General features: G+C 36.2%; 1 protein-coding gene and 1 non-coding gene across 2 annotated transcripts in view; one reads left to right on the top strand and one right to left on the bottom strand.

Annotated features, from left to right (window-relative positions):
• LOC123877973 overlaps positions 1-18,378 on the bottom strand; it is an 87,989-nt gene that overhangs the window by 19,692 nt on the left and 49,919 nt on the right. The gene's annotated exons all lie outside the window — the stretch shown is intronic.
• LOC123878249 lies at positions 15,114-15,218 on the top strand. The gene has a single exon (XR_006798805.1). It is a non-coding gene; the product is annotated as a small nucleolar RNA U3 (small nucleolar RNA).

Genomic DNA, 18,378 nt, shown 5'->3' on the forward strand with positions numbered 1-18,378 from the left:
GAATAAAAACATTTTGAATTTTTAAAGCCCTCGTCTCTTACATGCTAATATTGATCGGAATCAACACCTATGGAAGAGCTATTTCAAATCTTAGTTTCAAGCAAAAATCGTGTTCTAGAACCTGTAAATACTCTATCCACGGAAAGAAGTTAGAATAGTGCTCTATCTATTACGTAATCCCCTTACTTATGACAGAGCCAAAAATCAAAAAAAAATACCCTTTAGGTTTCTTGACAGACACGACCGACAGACAGACAGACAACAAAGTGATCCTTTAAGGGTTCCGTTTTTCCTTCAGAGGTACGGAACCCTAAAAAGTAGTATCACACTTCACACTAATATTATAAAGGAGAAAGTTTATATGTGTGTGTGTGTATGTTTGTTACTCTTTCACGCAGAAACTACTGAACGGATTTGGCTAAAATTTGGAATGGAGATAGATAATATTCTGGATTAGCACACAGACTACTTTTTATTCCGGAAAATCAAAGAGTTCCCACGGGATTTTAAAAAACTTAAATCCACGCGGACGAAGTCGCGGGCATCAGCTAGTATGTACCTAATACAAAAGATACTGGTATGCTATCTCCTAGACCAAGGAGGCAGAGATGGAACGATGAAGGGAAGGGGATTAAGCCGAAACTCATTAATTAAGACAAGGGACTCTTTTGTTATAGCTTTAAACATAAAATCATGGTTCTATTTTATGGCCGTCTTCAACCATAGACTCGACTGAGCGAGGCCTCTTTATAGCGACCCCTTGTTTGATGACTTAAACTAATTTGTGAAATCCTGCGCGAAATTAACGCTTACATTGTGACCCCTTACTAGGGTTACTTACCAGAAATTTATGAACCTTCAAATTCAAAAGTACATAACTAAAAAGCTGTTAACTAAAAAGCTGTTAAGAGCAAAAAAAAATTAGAGTTATCGCCGAAAATCGTGAACAAAAATTAATGTTTCTGAAAAGAAATGTTACGTTGGATCAAACTGAAAAGTAACAAAAACCCTATATAGCATGTAACATATGTTTTAGAATCATTAGTTTTTCAAAATTCGTACATTTTTTGGCGATAACTCGTGAGATATTTTTTTGCACTTAAAGGTCAAAATACGAAAGGTTTTCTTTTGAGGTACGGAACCCTGAAAAACCGACCAAGTGCGAGTCAGACTCGCGCACCGAGGGTTCCGTACTAGGGGTTTTTTTCCGACATTTTGCACGATAAATCAAAAACTACTATGCATAAAAATAAATAAAAATCTGTTTTAGAATAAACAGATAAAGCCCTTTCATATTATGATACCTCACTTAGTATAGTTATCTTACTTTGAATTTTTTTTAATGATGTAACCATAAATTCACGGTTTTCGGATTTATTCGTTTACTTGTGCTATAAGACCTACCTACCTGCAAAATTTCATGATTCTAGGTCAACGGGAAGTACCCTATAGGTTTTCTTGACAGACACGACGGACAGACGGACGGACAGACAACAAAGTGATCCTATAATGGTTCCGTTTTTCCTTTTGAGGTACGGAACCCTAAAAACGAATCAGCAACCCCGTTTCTGATGTGTACCCTGAAGCATTTCCTAGATAACTCTCATCAGTAATTACCACGCTATTCAGGATTCGCTTGTTGTGTATCAAATTCAATTCCCAACCCCGTCCTTTGAAAGTTCAAAGTGTTAAATTGAAAATTGGAATTCAGTTTCTTCGTCGAATTGCCGCCAAAATTCCATGGAAGCTCCTTATGCTGACTTCCTGTCTCAAAGAGCTAAAATGGACAAAATGTTGGCCCCGAAATTCTGATCTAAGAATGTGTACCCAATTCAAATGGCACAAGTGTAAATTAAAAATTTACAACACCCCCGACAAGCGAAGGTTACAGTACTAGAAAAGAGCTGATAACTTTCAAACGGCTGAACCAATTTTCTTGGATAATAGCTAAGAACACTCTCGATCAAGCCACCTTTCAAACAAAAAAAAACTAAATTAAAATCGGTTCATTAGTTTAGGAGCTACGATGCCACAGACAGATACACAGATACACTTCTCTCATTCTCAGCTTTCACCAGACAGACTAATATTATACCAATAGGGTCAAATACCCGCAAACTAAAATGTTTACAGAGAAAACCTTGGATTTAGTTCGTTCTCGAGTTGCACCAATGCAAGAGCTTTTGAAACTAAACCGCAAGTTGGCAAGCGAAGACGTATAACTAACAACTAACAGCCAGTTTGATGCAATGTTGTTCTTCGGGCAAATACGTGATGCATTTTTAATCGACCTTTTAGAGTTTGAGTCGAGTTGTTCGATTTTGAAGCTTCTTCGACAAAATTCATTGGATATTAATTTCTTTCTTTGGTCCGTACTGGCGAAACGAGCTGTAGCCGCGTATCTGACTTATGCCCCTTTTCCTTACGACCACAGAAATAATACAAGTGTAAATTAAAAATTTATAACACCCCCGACAAGTAAAGGTTACAGTAACTAGAAAAGAGCTGATAACTTTCAAACGGCTGAACCGATTTCCTTGGATTATAGCTAAGAACAATCTCGATTAAGCCACCTTTTAAACAAAAAAAAACTAAATTAAAATCGGTTAATTAGTTTAGGAGCTACGATGCTACAGACATACACAGATACACACGTCACACTTATAACACCCACTTTTTGGTGTGGGGGTTAAAAATAAATTAAGCAAAAACTTTAGAAATATTCGGGAAGATAAAAGTATCCCAAATACAAAAATTTTAAAAAGTTCGGCACGTTCGTGTGATAATGTTAAAGGATCTAAGGTGTACCAGCTATGAGGCGTCGACGTGACGCTTTGGCTTAACAGGCTTAAGGTATTAACCTGCTTTTTGAAATGACACTATTTCCTTACAAATCCCTTGATTCTTGTTACACTTTGTAGAATTACATCACACTGCTTGAAAATAGGATCCTCTTTTTGATCTGATAAAGTCGCGGGCTTTATCTATTTAGTACAAAGATAGTTTGTATCCTGGGTTTATCCCGGAAAATCAGAGTTCCCACGGGATTCAGAAAACGAGCCACGTGCGAGTCAGGCTCGCGCACCGAGGGTTCCGTACTCGGGTATTTTTTCCGACATTTTGCATGATAAATCAAAAACTATTCTGCGTAAAAATAAATAAAAATCTTTTTTAGAATGCACCGGTAAAGCCCTTTCCTAGGTTACCTACCCCACTTGGTATAGTTATCTTATTTTGAAAATATTAATATTAATTTATTAATTACTAGAGGATGCCCGCGGCTTCGCCCGCGTGGATTTCGGTTTTTTAAAATCCCATAGGAAGTCTTTGATTTTCCGGGATAAATTAGCCTATACTACTTTCGCATTTATAATAGTCGTTAGGATTTGTTCATTAACACATTTTAACTTTTTTTGTGATGTAACGACAAATTCACGGTTTCCGGCTTTATCTTTACATGTGCTATAAGACCTAGCGTGACCTAGCTACCTGCCAATTTTCATGATTCTAGGTCAACGGGAAGTACGGGAAAATACACGACAGACAAATAGACAACGAAGTGATCCTATAAGGGTTCTTTTTTTTTCCTTTTGAGGTACGGAATCCTAAAAATAAAAATAGTGCCTAATTAGATTACCAAAAAACTTAAAGCTAGCCTTATCTAATTACTATACAAATCATGCCCGCGTGGAATGGTGCCAAGAATACTGGCTGCATTTCCGCGTTGGACAGCCCGGCTGATCCGTTGCGCAAAAAATGAGCCAACTCTTCTGTCTGAATTACCTGTATATGTAGAATATAGAGGAACACTAGTATAGTACACAACAAAGACGAACTGGCAGCAAAAGTCCACTTTCTCAACAAGAGAAGACGACATTTACAAGAATCGTGCCAAGATTTTCCAACATTCTTAGCGTATTTCCAGAAAGTTCTACGTATCCGTTTTGGAGAAATGCAGAGGATTATCCGGGTATGTTTGCTCTCTTAAAATTCCTCCAACGTCCGTAGTATCGACTTTTCGGCCTTTTCTGTCGGCCTATACAATTTTGGTTCTTTAAAGTAACTGATCGGTCAATTTAGTTATTTCTATTCCTTACAAGTTCAGCCTTGACTGTGAATCGCTATCTTAATAATATATATATAATTATTTATTATTAAGATAGCGAAAAATTAAAAAGATAGCGATAAATTATTTATTATATATATAATAATAATAATTAGTATATTATATAATTATAATCATCCGACTATGACAACCTTTTGGCTTTTTTGTCGGCCTATAGTTAGTTTTGGTTTTTTATAGTAACTGATTGGTCAATTTAGTTATTTCTATTCCTTACAAGTTTAGCCTTGACTGTGAATTGCGATCTTATAATCCGACTGTAACAACTTTTTGGCTTTTTTTGTCGGCCTATAGTTAGTTTTGGTTTTTTATAGTAACTGGTTGGTCAATTTAGTTATTTCTATTCCTTACAAGTTTAGCCTTGACTGTGAATTGCGATCTTATAATCCGACTGTAACAACTTTTTGGCTTTTTTTGTCGGCCTATAGTTAGTTTTGGTTCTTTAAAGTAATTGATCGGTCAATTTAGTTATTTCTGTTCTAATCTAAGTTCAGCCTTGACTGCGAATTACTATCTTATAATCATCCGACTGTGACAACTTTTTGGCTTTTTTTGTCGGCCTATAGTTAGTTTTGGTTTTTTATAGTAACTGATTGGTCAATTTAGTTATTTTCTATTCTATTTCAAGTTCAGACTTGACTGCGAATTGCTATCTTATAATCATCCGACTGTGACAACTTTTTGGCTTTTTTGTCGGCCTATAGTTAGTTTTGGTTCTTTAAAGTAACTGATCGGTCAATTTAGTTATTTCTATTCTATTCCAAGTTCAGCCTTGACTACGAATTGCGATCTTATAATCATCCGACTGTAACAACTTTTTGGCTTTTTTAGTCGGCCTATAGTTAGTTTTGGTTCTTTAAAGTAACTGATTGGTCAATTTAGTAATTTCTATTCTATTCCAAGTTCAGCCTTGACTGCGAATTGCTATCTTACTATCATCCCACTGTAACGACTTTTCGGCCTTTTCTGCCACGAACGGACGGACGGACAGTGGATGCTTAGTAATATGGTTCCGTTTACACCCATCGGGTACGGAACTCTAAAAATTTGTGGTGTATGTGTTTACAAGGTATACCTAAATGAGTTCTTAACTCAAATAGAAACAAAAAACCATTTCAAAAAAAGGTCATCCAGTACAAACTCCAGCCAACTAGACGATCATTAATATTTAAGTGGAGGACTCAAAGGACCCTCGTTACGTCTTGAGCGACTCTCAGTAAATAAGGGCTCTCTTTAAATATGATGACTTTTTTGATGCAGCATTTACAATTTTAATTAAGTGTAAGTTGCTGACCAAATAAAAATTACAATAAAATAAATCGATACTATCTCATTAATATTATTATGAAGGCTAAAGTAAAGTTTGTGTGTATGTATGTATGTATGTACCTAAGTAAGAACCACAATTATACTTACCTACTAACAAAACTAACGTAAAGTAAAGGTAAGGATTGTAGAATAAATAGCTAGAAAGTTGTTAAAAAGCCTATTGTACTTTAAGATAAGGAGTAAATAATATGATAATCATGTATATGTGTGTGTCTGTATGTTTGTTACACCTTCACGTAAAGAAACGACGGATTTGACTGAAATTTAGAATGGAGATTAAAATTTAGGATGGATACCATGGATTAGCACATAGGCTACTTTTTGGCCCGTAAAATTAAAGAGTTCTTACGGGATTTTTTGGAAAATCTATATCCACGCGAACGAAGTCGAGGGCATCAGATGGCGACCTTTATCCGAAATTGGAATTGCTTTACGTTCAATCAACTTTATATTAAAAAAAAAAGAGTTAATTGATGCAAGAGCAAACTTCTGTAGATTTAGAAGATGGGCGGCAAACAAAGAAAACAAAATGAATGTTAAAAAAGTATAAACTTTAAAATGTATCTGATTAAAAAAATAGCTTAACTCAATAAAAATATATCACGTTTCTTGCAAAGTAAGAAAACTTCGCTCAAACTACAAAGTTGCTGTTAGTTTGTAGTGTGAAAGAGAAGTGCAAATCAAGTAGTTTTCGCGAAACTTTGCGGTTTTGGCTTTAAAATGTCTCGGAATACAACTTTGGAACTTATATTTTTCCTCGGAAAGATCTCCGTCGGTGGGAAACTGAATTTAATGTCGACATTTTCGCTTTTGTGGTTTTTTTATTTGTGAACTAGTTTTGCGTTTTATTTCTTATCTTCTGTTGTTACAGAAATAACATACCTACAGATCAAACACTACTAGTACAAGAACATCGTTTCTTAATCTGAATCTTTCGCATTTATTATTAAAACTAGATCATGCCGCGTGGATTTAGGTTTTTTTAAATATCTGTGAGAAGTCTTTGCTTTTCCGGAATAAAAAGTTGCATACATCAATTTCTGGGACGCCAGCTACCTCTGTGCATATAAATCGGTTAAACGGATGGGTCTTTGAGAATCCCGTGGGAACTCTGGAACTTTACGGGATAAAAAGTAGCCTATGTCCGTCCCCGGGAAGAGGGGTCTCTCCGTCACTCGCTCCATACAAACGTAGTTCCAATTTCCTGCTGTTAAGTGTGTACCAAATTTCATCAAAATCGGTTCAACTGCTGAGCCGTGAAAAGCTAGCAGCTAGCAGACAAACAGAAAGACAGACAGGCAGACACACTTTCAAATTTAGAATATTAGTATGGTTTTGTTGTTTAATTAAAATTAATCAATAATCAATTTTTTTTACAGAATATTAGCCATTAATCATGACTAATACTCCCCTTTCCCCTCCAGTTAAGTTGAGCTATCGAGGCTATCTATATACTAATAAATAAAATTGGAGTGTCTGTCTGTAATTTCGAAATAACTACCACATATTAAGGTCATATGGTTATTTGAACGATACCATGACTGAATCACACGTTTTTAAAATTTTTGTCTGTCTGTCTGTCTGTTTGAAAAGGCTAATCTTCGGAACGGCTGAACCGATTTTAACGGGATTTTCACATACAAGTAGAGGATTGACCAGGGTGTAACATAGGCTACTTTTTTAACCGACTTTCAAGAAGGGAGTTGTGTTTTTCTACCTATGTACACCGAAATCTCCGAGATTTCTGAACCGATTTGCGTCATTTCTTTTTTAATCGATAGAGGAACTTTGCGATACATTGTTTCATAAAAAATTTGGATTCCAACTCCTCAATCCTGATGCTGCAGGGGATCTGACCAATCCACGCGGGCGAAGCTGCGGGCACCAGCTAGTTTGAAGTAAAATTAAACCAAACTGCTTCAATAAGTTGCATTAAAGTACAACCCCACTTCAACTAACCACCTCGTATTAGCATCTCGTTCACCCCGCGTCGATTTGCGGTACGACCTAATCATTTCGAGCGCCTTTATTGCCTTTGTGATAGAGTTCATTTTAGCTTGAATTATTCAGCTAACGGTCTTTATTATTGCTTCTAATTGGGGTAGTTATTGCTTCCTTCTTGTTTGGTATTCGTTAGGATTTATTGCTGAGGTTTTGATCACTGTAGAATTTATTGTACTACCTCTACTAAGCGATAATGCTGCCTTTTGTATTCTAATTTCTTCTTCTTATACACACACATGTACACACACATAAACACACACACACACACACAAATACGCACGCGAGCACACACACATACGTACACAGACATGACCTAACTTTAGAAATTGATGTAACCACAAATTCACGGTTTTCGGATTTTTCCTTTACTTGTGCTATAAGACCTACCTACCTGCTAAACATGATTCTAGGTCAACGGGAAGTACCGTATAGGTTTTCTTAAAAGACACATCAGACGGACAGACAGACAGACAACAAAGTAATTCTATAAGGGTTCCTTTTTTTCTTTTAAGGAACGGAACCCTAAAAACGTGTGCATTAGTGCACAACCACGATGTCATTAAAAAATCATTTAATCTTAAGAGCTACCTATTCTTGGAGGATTTTGTACAAAGAATCTGTTTCCATCCGCTCCATAGCTTTTGAAAGTCAAATGTCCGCCCCAGTAACTTGCACTGGGAATTCCATGGACTTCGATAATCGCCGGACATTAGTATCAGCGTGCCACGTTCCAACAATTTGCGGTCCAACCTGATCATTACAGCTCCTTTATTGCCTTCGTGATAGAGCTCATTTTAGTCTACATTCGCTTATGTCGCTAACGACTTTTATTATGTTAGTAATAGAGATCATTATTGCTTGCTTTTTGTTTGATGATAGGATAAAGTTGATGGTACCTTGGATACTTTTAAAAGGTTATTCAATGCTTAGGACATTGTTTAAGTTTGCATTCAGGATTTCACGAGAGATCCCGTCAAGAGCTCTTATCAAGAGCGTATTGTTCTAGAATCAATACCTACCGTTTTTAACCCCCGACCCAAAAAGAGGGGTGTTATAAGTTTGACGTGTGTATCTGTGTGTCTGTGTATCTGTGTATCTGTCTGTGGCATCGTAGCGCCTAAACGAATGAACCGATTTTAATTTACTTTTTTTTTGTTTGAAAGGTGGCTTGATCGAGAGTGTTCTTAGCTATAATCCAAAAAAATTGGTTCAGCCGTTTAAGAGTTATCAGCTCTTTTCTAGTTTTCTTGTAGAAAAGAAGGTTAGATAACCCTTAGGTTCATAATATTCAAGTGTCAATTGACAAATGTCAAGCTGTCAAGATGGACGTTGCCTAGATACATAATTATTTATTTGAAAATGATGTTTTGGAAAAGATACTTTGGATCGTAGGCGGGGAATAATCCAAGAAAATCGGTTCAGCCGTTTGAAAGTTATCAGCTCTTTTCTAGTTACTAACCTTCACTTGTCGGGGGTGTTGAAAATGTGTTGTTAATTTACACTTGTTAAATGTATTATAGAAGCAGGCGTTATTTTACGGAAGTCCATGATATACACGACTCAGGAGATGTTGACCTTACAATTGTAAGGTCTACATCTCCTGAGGATGCTCCGGTGTCGGGGCGAAACGCGCGTCGAGTGGTGTTGGGATTTGTGTGGTGCTGCGTGGTGGTGGTACGTGTGGCTTGCTTGGTGGCTGGCTTTTCCTGCATGTTTATCAGTGGGAGGGCGGGCGGTGCATGTCGCATGCTGCATGTTGCACCATACAGATTTCGTTGGTTGGCGGATTTTAGCAAATTAAGCTTTTGGTTCCTTGCCTACCGTTTTTGCATGCAAAACGTAGATAGTTTCAAAAACCGGCCAAGTGTAAGTCAGAGTGTATTTTCTCCGACATTTTTCACGATAGATAAAAAAACTATCACACTAATATTATAAAGGTGAAAGTTTGTATGTGTGTGTGTGTGCGTGTGTGTATGTTTGTTACTCCTTCACGCAAAAACTACTGGACGGATTTGGCTGAAATTTGGAATGGAGATAGATAATATCCAGGATTAGTACATAGGCTACTTTTTATCCCGGAAAATCAAAGAGTTCCTACGGGATTTCAAAAAACCTAAATCCACGCGGACGAAGTCGCGGGCATCATCTAGTTATGCATAAAAACGGTTTTAGAATGTACAGATACAGCCCTTTCATATGATGCGCCACTTAGTATAGTTATCTTGATTTAAAAATTTAAAATACTAATTAATTTATTTGTTTATGAAGACATTTTAATTAATTTTTTTGTGATGTGATTCACGGTATTCGGTTTTTTTCCTTGTGACTTGTGCTATAAGACCTACCTACCTGCCAAATTTCATGATTCTAGGTCAACAGGAAGTACACTATAGGTTTTCTTGACAGACACGACAGATGGACAAACGGACGGCCAGACGGACAAACACACAGACAGACAACAAAGTGATCCTAAAAATAATATGAATTTGTATTTACATCCGATTCTTCAGGCTCAGTTAAAGCAATAAACAAGGTTCGGTTAAAACAACTAGAAAATAATAACATGAGTTCAAAGGGTAAATAATTACGAAATTGAATTAGACCAAATTGGTTTTTAAAACATTCGTAATAAGGGTTAGGGTATAAATAAATATACGTTTATTTTGCTGTACCCCTTTTGGGGATTTACATTAATTTGAAAGAGGCGTTTCGTAATGGCAATGTTATTTTAAGATCCCCAAAAAGGATTTGGTATTAGGCACCTACCTACCAATTCAATTTCAAAGTAATTCGGAGGACGGTTTATACGACAACCTTATGATAATAATAATTATATTTGTAAACATAGGTATACTGTAATCGGTACATACTATAAATAATATAATACTAGTTTATGCCAGCGACTTCATTCCCGTAGATATAATCTATCTCCCAGCCAAATCCATCCAGTAGTTTTTGCGTGAAAGAGTTACAAACATCCATAAATACAAACTTTCGCATTTATCATATTAATAATATAAATCTACAATGACAGATAGAGTTTCTGAACATGATTTTTAGGGTTCCGTACCTCAAAAGGAAAAACGGAACCCTTATAGGATCACTTCGTTGTCTGTCTTATTTATTTATTTATTTATTTATTGTCAACCAAAACAGATTACAATAATTACTTTAACTTAATTCTTAAATTTTCAAAACATTTTGACCTTATTGTAATCCTATATGGTCGCACAACATGACTATGGTTTTTTAGGCACGCTTAGTTGTTATTTAATGTTGTTGTCTGTCTGTCTGTCTGTCAAGAAACCTACAGGGTACTTCCCGTTGACCTAGAATCATGAAATTTGGCAGGTAGGTAGGTCTTATAGTACAAGTACTGGAATAAATCCGAAAACCGCGAATTTGCGGTTACATCATTTAAAAAAATTAAAACGTGTTTCAATTTTCAAAGTAAGATAACTATACCAAGTGGTGTATCATATGAAAGGGCTTTACCTGCACATTCTAAAACAGATTTTTATTTATTTTTATGTATAATAGTTTTTGATTTATCACCCGAGTACGGAATACTCGAGTAGTCAAAAATACCCGAGTACGGAACCCTCAGTGCGCGAGTCTGACTCGCACTTGGCCGGTTTTTTTGAAGATTGCTAGCGATTGGGAGCGTCTTATTTCGACCAAAAGTGCTTTCCATAATGAGGCTGCTTTTATAATAAATAAATGGATTATGTAAATCTCTGTAGGTAGACTGAACGCAGTAAATCAAATGTAAACATTTGCGCACAAATACAATGGCTCAACATAAGCTCAACACAATTAAATCAGTTCTGTACCTACAGTACAAACTCCTATAGTAAATTGTGTACAATTTATATGAATTACTAGCTGATGCCCGCGACTTTATTCGCGTGGTTATAGGTTTTTAAAAATCCCGTGGGAAATCTTTGATTTTCCGAGATAAAAAGTAGCCTATGCGATAATCCAGGGTATAATCTATCTCCGTTCTTTTCAGTCCAATCCGTCCAGTAGTTTTCGCGTGAAGGAGTAACAAACATACACACACACACATACGCACAAACTTTCGCCTTTATAATATAAGTTTAAACAGTATCACACTAATATTATAAAGCCGAAAGTTTGTATGTGTGTGTGTGTGTGTGTGTGTGTGTGTATGTTTGTTACTCCTTCACGCAAAAACTACTGGACGGATTGGGCTGAAATTTAGAATGGAGATAGATTATACTCTGGATTAGCACATAGGCTACTTTTTATCCCGGAAAATCAAAGAATTCCCACGGGATTTTTAAAAAACTACATCCACGCGAACGAAGTCGCGGGCATCAGCTAGTTTAAATTAATTTAAACTACATTTGGCTGTACTTATTATCAGCTTAGATTAAGACCATTGTATTAAACCTTTGCAATAAATTGATTGATTGATTTTTAATTATTGTAGAAAAATGCCAAAATAGAAGCATGCGTTGCAAAACATTGACTTTTCTACTCGTATTTATAGGTAGGTACATATAAAATGACTCAGTCGAGAAAATCAGTCAGTCGGTCAGAGAGAACAAGTCCTTTTATATACTTATGTATAGATACATAAGAAATAGAGTACCCAATATAAGCTACGCCGCTGCTACGATACTGCTACGCAGAGCTACGGTAATACATATCCCGTTTTACGAGGCTCAATCGAGTTAAGACACCATAAAGAGGGGATCATCCTGAAAGCGACCTCCCTCCCATCGACTCGTCTCACTGAGCCTCAGACGATTTATAGTTATTTATACTTGGATTGCGAACAGTGACAGCCTAGTGGTTAACATGTTAGCCTTCATTCGGAGGGTCGGGGGTTCCATCCCGAGCACGCACCTCTATAACAGTATTTTTATTTATTTTGATACAAGCTAGCCCTTGACTGCAATCTCACCTGGTGGTAAGTGATGATGCAGTTTAAGATGGAAGCGGGCTAACCTGGAAGGGGTATGACAGTAACTTTAATTTGTAACTTTAAGTCAGAGTCAAAACCTCATAATGATCTCAAAGGTGAGGGAGTCTGCCAATCCGCACTGGGCCAGCGTGTTGTAATAAGGCCTAAGCCCTTCTCATTCTGAAAGACACGTGGTCGGTAGTGAGCCGTTAATGGGTTGATTAAGATGATGATGACGACAGATTATACCTTATCCATACTTCCATACTATCCATATTCCATACTAATATTATAAATGCGAAAGTGTCTGTCTGTCTGTCTGCTACCTTTTCACAGCCCAACAGTTTAACCGATTCTGACGTTTGGTACAGAGTTAGCTTATATCCCGGGGATGGACATAGGTTACTTTTTATCCCGGAAAATCAAAGAGTTCCCACGGGATTCCTAAAGACCCATCCGCTTAATCGATTTGTATGTTTGGTACCGAGGTAGCTTGCGTCCCTGTAATTAACATAGGCAACTTATTATTCCAGAAAATCAAACAGTTCCCACGGGATCTTTAAAAACCTAAATCCACGCGGATGAAGTCACGGGCATCCTCTTGTAATAAACAAAGTAAGACTACATAAATTCATTTCATTTCAAATTCATTTCCAAAATAATATTTTTTAAAGATAAATATGATTCGGTTGAAACTTTTGTAACGAATGTTTCTCCCAGTTATGTAAATGTGGTGGGGAATGGTAAATAAGCTCACGGACGGACGACGGGTGTATTAAATGTATTAATATTAAACAGCCCACCTCACTAACGATGGTGAAACAACTTGTTTACGGTCGCTTTTTGACGATTGTGTATTTAAGGTGTTTAAGGATTTCGAAGGCTAAGATTATGATGATGACTGGGGATGATGCCTATGTCAAAAATAAATTATTTCTTAGTAATTATTAAGTAGACTGTCTTCCAAAATTCGTAAAATCCACATTCGATGCTAGTTTTAAGTTTGCTAACCATTTTTTATGTTAGATAAAATAAATGGATTGTTACCAAAACTGCATAAATAAATTCGTTAAAGAACATAGTTTATTTTCACATAAATTTTTGCATGAAGTTATGCTTGATTCAATACAAAAAAACGTGTTAAACTAGCCATATTATAATTTGCAAAAATTGGCCACAGTTCTTTTTTTTTTTACTCATTAATGTGATTAAAAATCCATATTTTAGTACATTATGTGTCAATAGGACTATATTTCAATATTTAAATATTTTTTTTCAGTAAATCAGATGATTTCTAAGGACAGATATAGGGCTTCAAAGTTGAGTCTGTTATTGTTTTCATTGAAACTAGGCGCGGGAGATTGATCACTACAAAATAAATAAAATAGTTTTTGCAAAAATGTTACATTAACTGTCAATACGAAAGATTGATTTATTTTAAACGTGTATTCAATTATGTGGAAATCTTTCCTATGATGGTTAATTTGGAGCTCGAAAACTCGCATTTTTTGGTTGAAATGTAAGCGAGCCCTTAACAATTTTTTTTTGTTAAGTATACTATCTTGTTGGCACTTGTCAACTCTGCCAATTGCTTCACTACGCCTCCCTAGCCTCCCTCGTCGTCAAAAGGGAGGTATAATTTTTTCATGGGTATAAAGACTAGGCTACGTTTTACCCCGGAAAATTAAAGAGTTCCCACGGGATTTCGAAAAACCTAAATCCACGCGGGCGAAGTCGCGGGTATCGGCTAGTCTCTAATAAACCAAAACGCGAAATAAACCAGACCACAGTGTAAAGCAAATGTTTCACAGTAATTACATTCTTTCGTCCCTCTGTCTGCTTGTTATGCACCCCTGGTACCCGGCGGCGTGAATACATAAAGAGATAATTTGTGCAGCAGACGAACGGTAGCCTAAATTCATTGGCTACTTTTTGACCGAAAATGCTCAAATTACGGAACCCTCTTTTGCATAATTATTGCAAAAATTTCACCAACTTTTTCGGGCTGGCCGCCGGTTTTGAAAGTATACTCTACTGAGAAGAGCTGGCAAGAAACTCGGCAGTTACTCCTTTCAAATCATTAAAGTTAACAATGTACTTAAAATAATAATAATAATAATAATAATATAGCCTTTATTTACTGAAACATTTTTGCAATCATTACATTTTATGTTAATAAGTACTAGATTTTCCATCTTAAGTATATAAAACGTAGTACATAAACAAGACTTATCCTATTAATAATACTAATTTACTTACATTTTTTTTATACATCGCTAGTTTTTTTTTTTTAATTACTAATTTTCTTATTATATATTTACATTTTTAAATGAGTACACATTATTACTACTTCATATTACTACTTGTTTTCATATTTTAATAGGTAAGTTTCTTTTTCTCCTTTCACATTTCGTTTCAGTACGCCCATTTTGGACGAAGGCCTCCTCCAGTCGTTTCCATATTTCTCTGTCTTTGGTTGCGTAATTTTTACTAACTTTTCTTACATTCATACCCAATATATAGAAATAATAATACTAATGTTATGAAATAATAGGAATAGGAAATTTTTAGTATATATTCTTTGTTGTGTTTCTTTTTACGATCGACTTATTTTTTTTGTTTTGTTGGTATTTTATTATAATTCATACTTGTATTATCCAATTTAAAAACCCTTATGACTGGAGGGTACTGGTCTAGCTCTCCCACGGTGACCAGCCGGGTTGGGAGACCTTACTTCATAGGATCATTTCTATAGTAAGTTCTTAACAAGACACACACTAACAATGTACTTACAGTAGTTTTATCAACCCCCGACCCAAAAAGAGGGGTGTTATAAGTTTGACTTGTGTATAGCTGTGTATCTGTCTGTGGCACCGTCGCTCCTAAACTAATGAACCGATTTTAATTCAGTTTTTTTTTGTTTGAAAGGTGGCTTGATCGAGAGTGTTCTTAGCTAGAATCCAAGAAAATCGGTTCAGCCGTTTAAAAGTTATCAGCTCTTTTCTAGTTACTGTAACCTTCACTTGTCGGGGGTGTTATAAATTTTTAACTTGTACACTTGTCATGTAAAGTTTCCTAATTTATCGAGCGAAATCAATGTTCCAAATATAACTCAAAATTGAGTGCTTCCTCTTCTCGGGCATAGATCTGAAAGTTATTTGACGTCGAAGTAAATTCCGTTTGAAATTCAAAAGTTTTGGAAAAATAGTACCTTGTTTGTTTCCATTGTGGAAAGAAAGATGACTTCCGTTTGTCGTTTCAAATTGCACTATATTTTGCAGCGAGTGTCGTAAAAATAGCTACAGGAATTTGAACTTTATGCTCTCAAAAAGCTTCAATTTAAGTTCAGCGGTTGGAGTACCAATGGTAGGAACATAGAAGAATATATGGGGCCATTGAATTTTGAACTTTCCTTAGATAAATTTAAAGTTTATTGTCATCTGACTTCAGTAAAAATAAAAACCTAAGCTGCTACTAGACTATCACTTTTATGATAGTATACTTTAAGGTTTAAATTTGTACGTTAGATGAGGCTTGTAAATATATTTTAACTAGTGTTATTGTTATTCAGGTTAAGTTCACGTCTAGGGATGTTTTCAGGGTTCCGTACCGAAAGGTACCAACGGGACCCTGTTACTAAACCTCCACTGTCCGTCCGTCAGCGGGTTTTATCTCGTCAACCGTAATAGGTCCAGAGTTGAAATTTACACAGAATGTGTATTTCTATTGTCGCTATAAAAAAAAACAAAATGGCCCCTATAAAAATTTAAAAAAAATTAAGTGTTACTTCATACTACAATAGTACGGAACCATTCGTATGCGAGTCTTCTCGCACTTGACCGATTTTTAATATTATTTGGGTTTGATCGATACTGTTTCTTGGTTACGGAATAAGCGACCTCCCTGGCGATGTGGTAAGCCTTTTTTTTTAATTCTAATATTTTTAAGGGGCTTTTATACCCAATGTGGTAAGCGTTGTGATCTTATTAGTGGAAGGTCCCGGGTTCGATTCCTGACAAGGGTTTAGAATTAATTTCTAAATTTATGATTAGGTCTGGTGGGAGGCTTTGGTCGTGGCTAGTCACCACCCTACCGGCAAAGACATACCGCCAAGCGATTTAGCGTTCCGGTACAATGCCTTGTAGAAATCAAAGGGGAAAAACTGCCATATCCCTTCCAGGTTAGCCCACTTCCATCGTAGACTGCATCATCACTTACCACCAGGTGAGATTGCAGTCCCCTTGACTTGTATCTGAATTTAGAAAATAAATCTATACTAATATTATAAAGAGGAAACCTTTGTATTTTTGTATGTTTGTATTGAATAGGCTCAAAAAGTACTGGACCGATTTCAAAATTTATTTTACCATTACTTAGAGGGATTCTTCCGAATCCGTATAGGCTATATTTTATCCCGGAAAATAGAAAAAAATAAATGTCCACCCGTGCGAAGCCGGGGCGGGTCGCTAGTCACCAAATAAAATAAACAATCCAATAAAACCAATGAGAAAGGCATGTTAAAACATCAACTCAACTTCAATACAAGAAGCTCGTATGGCCTTCCAACAATTGCAAAAGTACGTACCTAATTACGAGTACCTAGCTATAGGGTTCATCGGACTATAGTTCTTATTTGTGACCTCTTGTTTATTTGACACACATTGTGTTGTGTCGTCGTGAAATATCCTCCGTAGTAACGATCACTTCCTGTACAACGTATTAATCTCTGCAGACATTATTATAACGATCGGACACTGATCCCTATTGTGTTTGCACGCTTCTACTACCTGTCGTGTAATGGCCACTTAACAGGGCTCTCTCCGTCACTCGTTTCATACAATCGCAGTTCCAATTTCATTTGAATATTAAGCAACCAGTCCATGAAATTTTGCAGACATATTCTATAAACTAATATCTGTGTATGTGGTGTTTTAGATTTTTCTAAAAATATGTAGTTTTAAAATTACAGGGGCTCAAAGATTTGTATGAAAATTTTTAAGACTGCGTAACTTTGAAACCGAATATTTTAACAGAAATCTGGAAAACCACAGACATAGATATTAGTTTCTAGAATATGTCTGCAAAATTTCATGGACTTTGGTTGCTTAGTATTCAAATGAAATTGGAACTACGATTGTATGAAACGAGTGACGGATAGAGCCCTCTTAACACTTCATAATAGCAACCATGTTATCATAATATCATATGGTTGGCATATATAATATGGTTACCAATAATATCATAGTAGGTACTACTCGGTCAAGCTTTTCGAAAATCTACATATCCATACTAATATTATAAATGCGAAAGTGTGTCTGTCTGTCTGTCTGTCTGTCTGTCTGCTACGCTTTCACGGCTCAACCGCTGAACCGATTTTAATGAAATTTTGTATAGACCTAGGATACATTCCGGGGAAGGACATAGGCTACTTTTTATCCTGGAAAAACAAATAGTTCCCGCGGGATTCCTAAATACTCATCCGCTTGATCGATTTGTATGAAATTTGTTACCGAGGTAGCTTGCGTCCCTTCACACTTCCCACGGGATCTTTAAAAACCTAAATCCACGCGGACGAAGTCGCGGGCATCCTCTAGTTATTATTATATCCACGCGAACGAAGTCGCTTGCATCAGCTAGTAGTATCATAATCATAAAAAAAAAAATTATAATACGGTTGCTATTATGGCGGTCCAAACCCCATCCGTTGCACTATTAGTCGTACCTACTCCTAGCAAAAGCTTTACGCTTAGTTGGAGGGGAAAGGGGAATAGTCATGACTGACGTGGCTAATATTCTTTAAAAAACTATCAGCTGTTTGCTGTGTCTACTACTAGTTGGGAAATAAGAATCTTTTTAGTCTCTACGAGGAGAAAAATCGAAAGAAAGAAAGAAAATGCATTTATTTGTTGCTATACCAACGCAAAGCAGCAAACACACATATAATGCAGGACGTTGATTTTCTGCTATGAATAGGAATCTATTGAGAAGA

The sequence above is a fragment of the Maniola jurtina genome, chromosome 25 (genome assembly GCF_905333055.1).
Source record: "Maniola jurtina chromosome 25, ilManJurt1.1, whole genome shotgun sequence".
NCBI classification, from domain to species: domain Eukaryota; kingdom Metazoa; phylum Arthropoda; class Insecta; order Lepidoptera; family Nymphalidae; genus Maniola; species Maniola jurtina.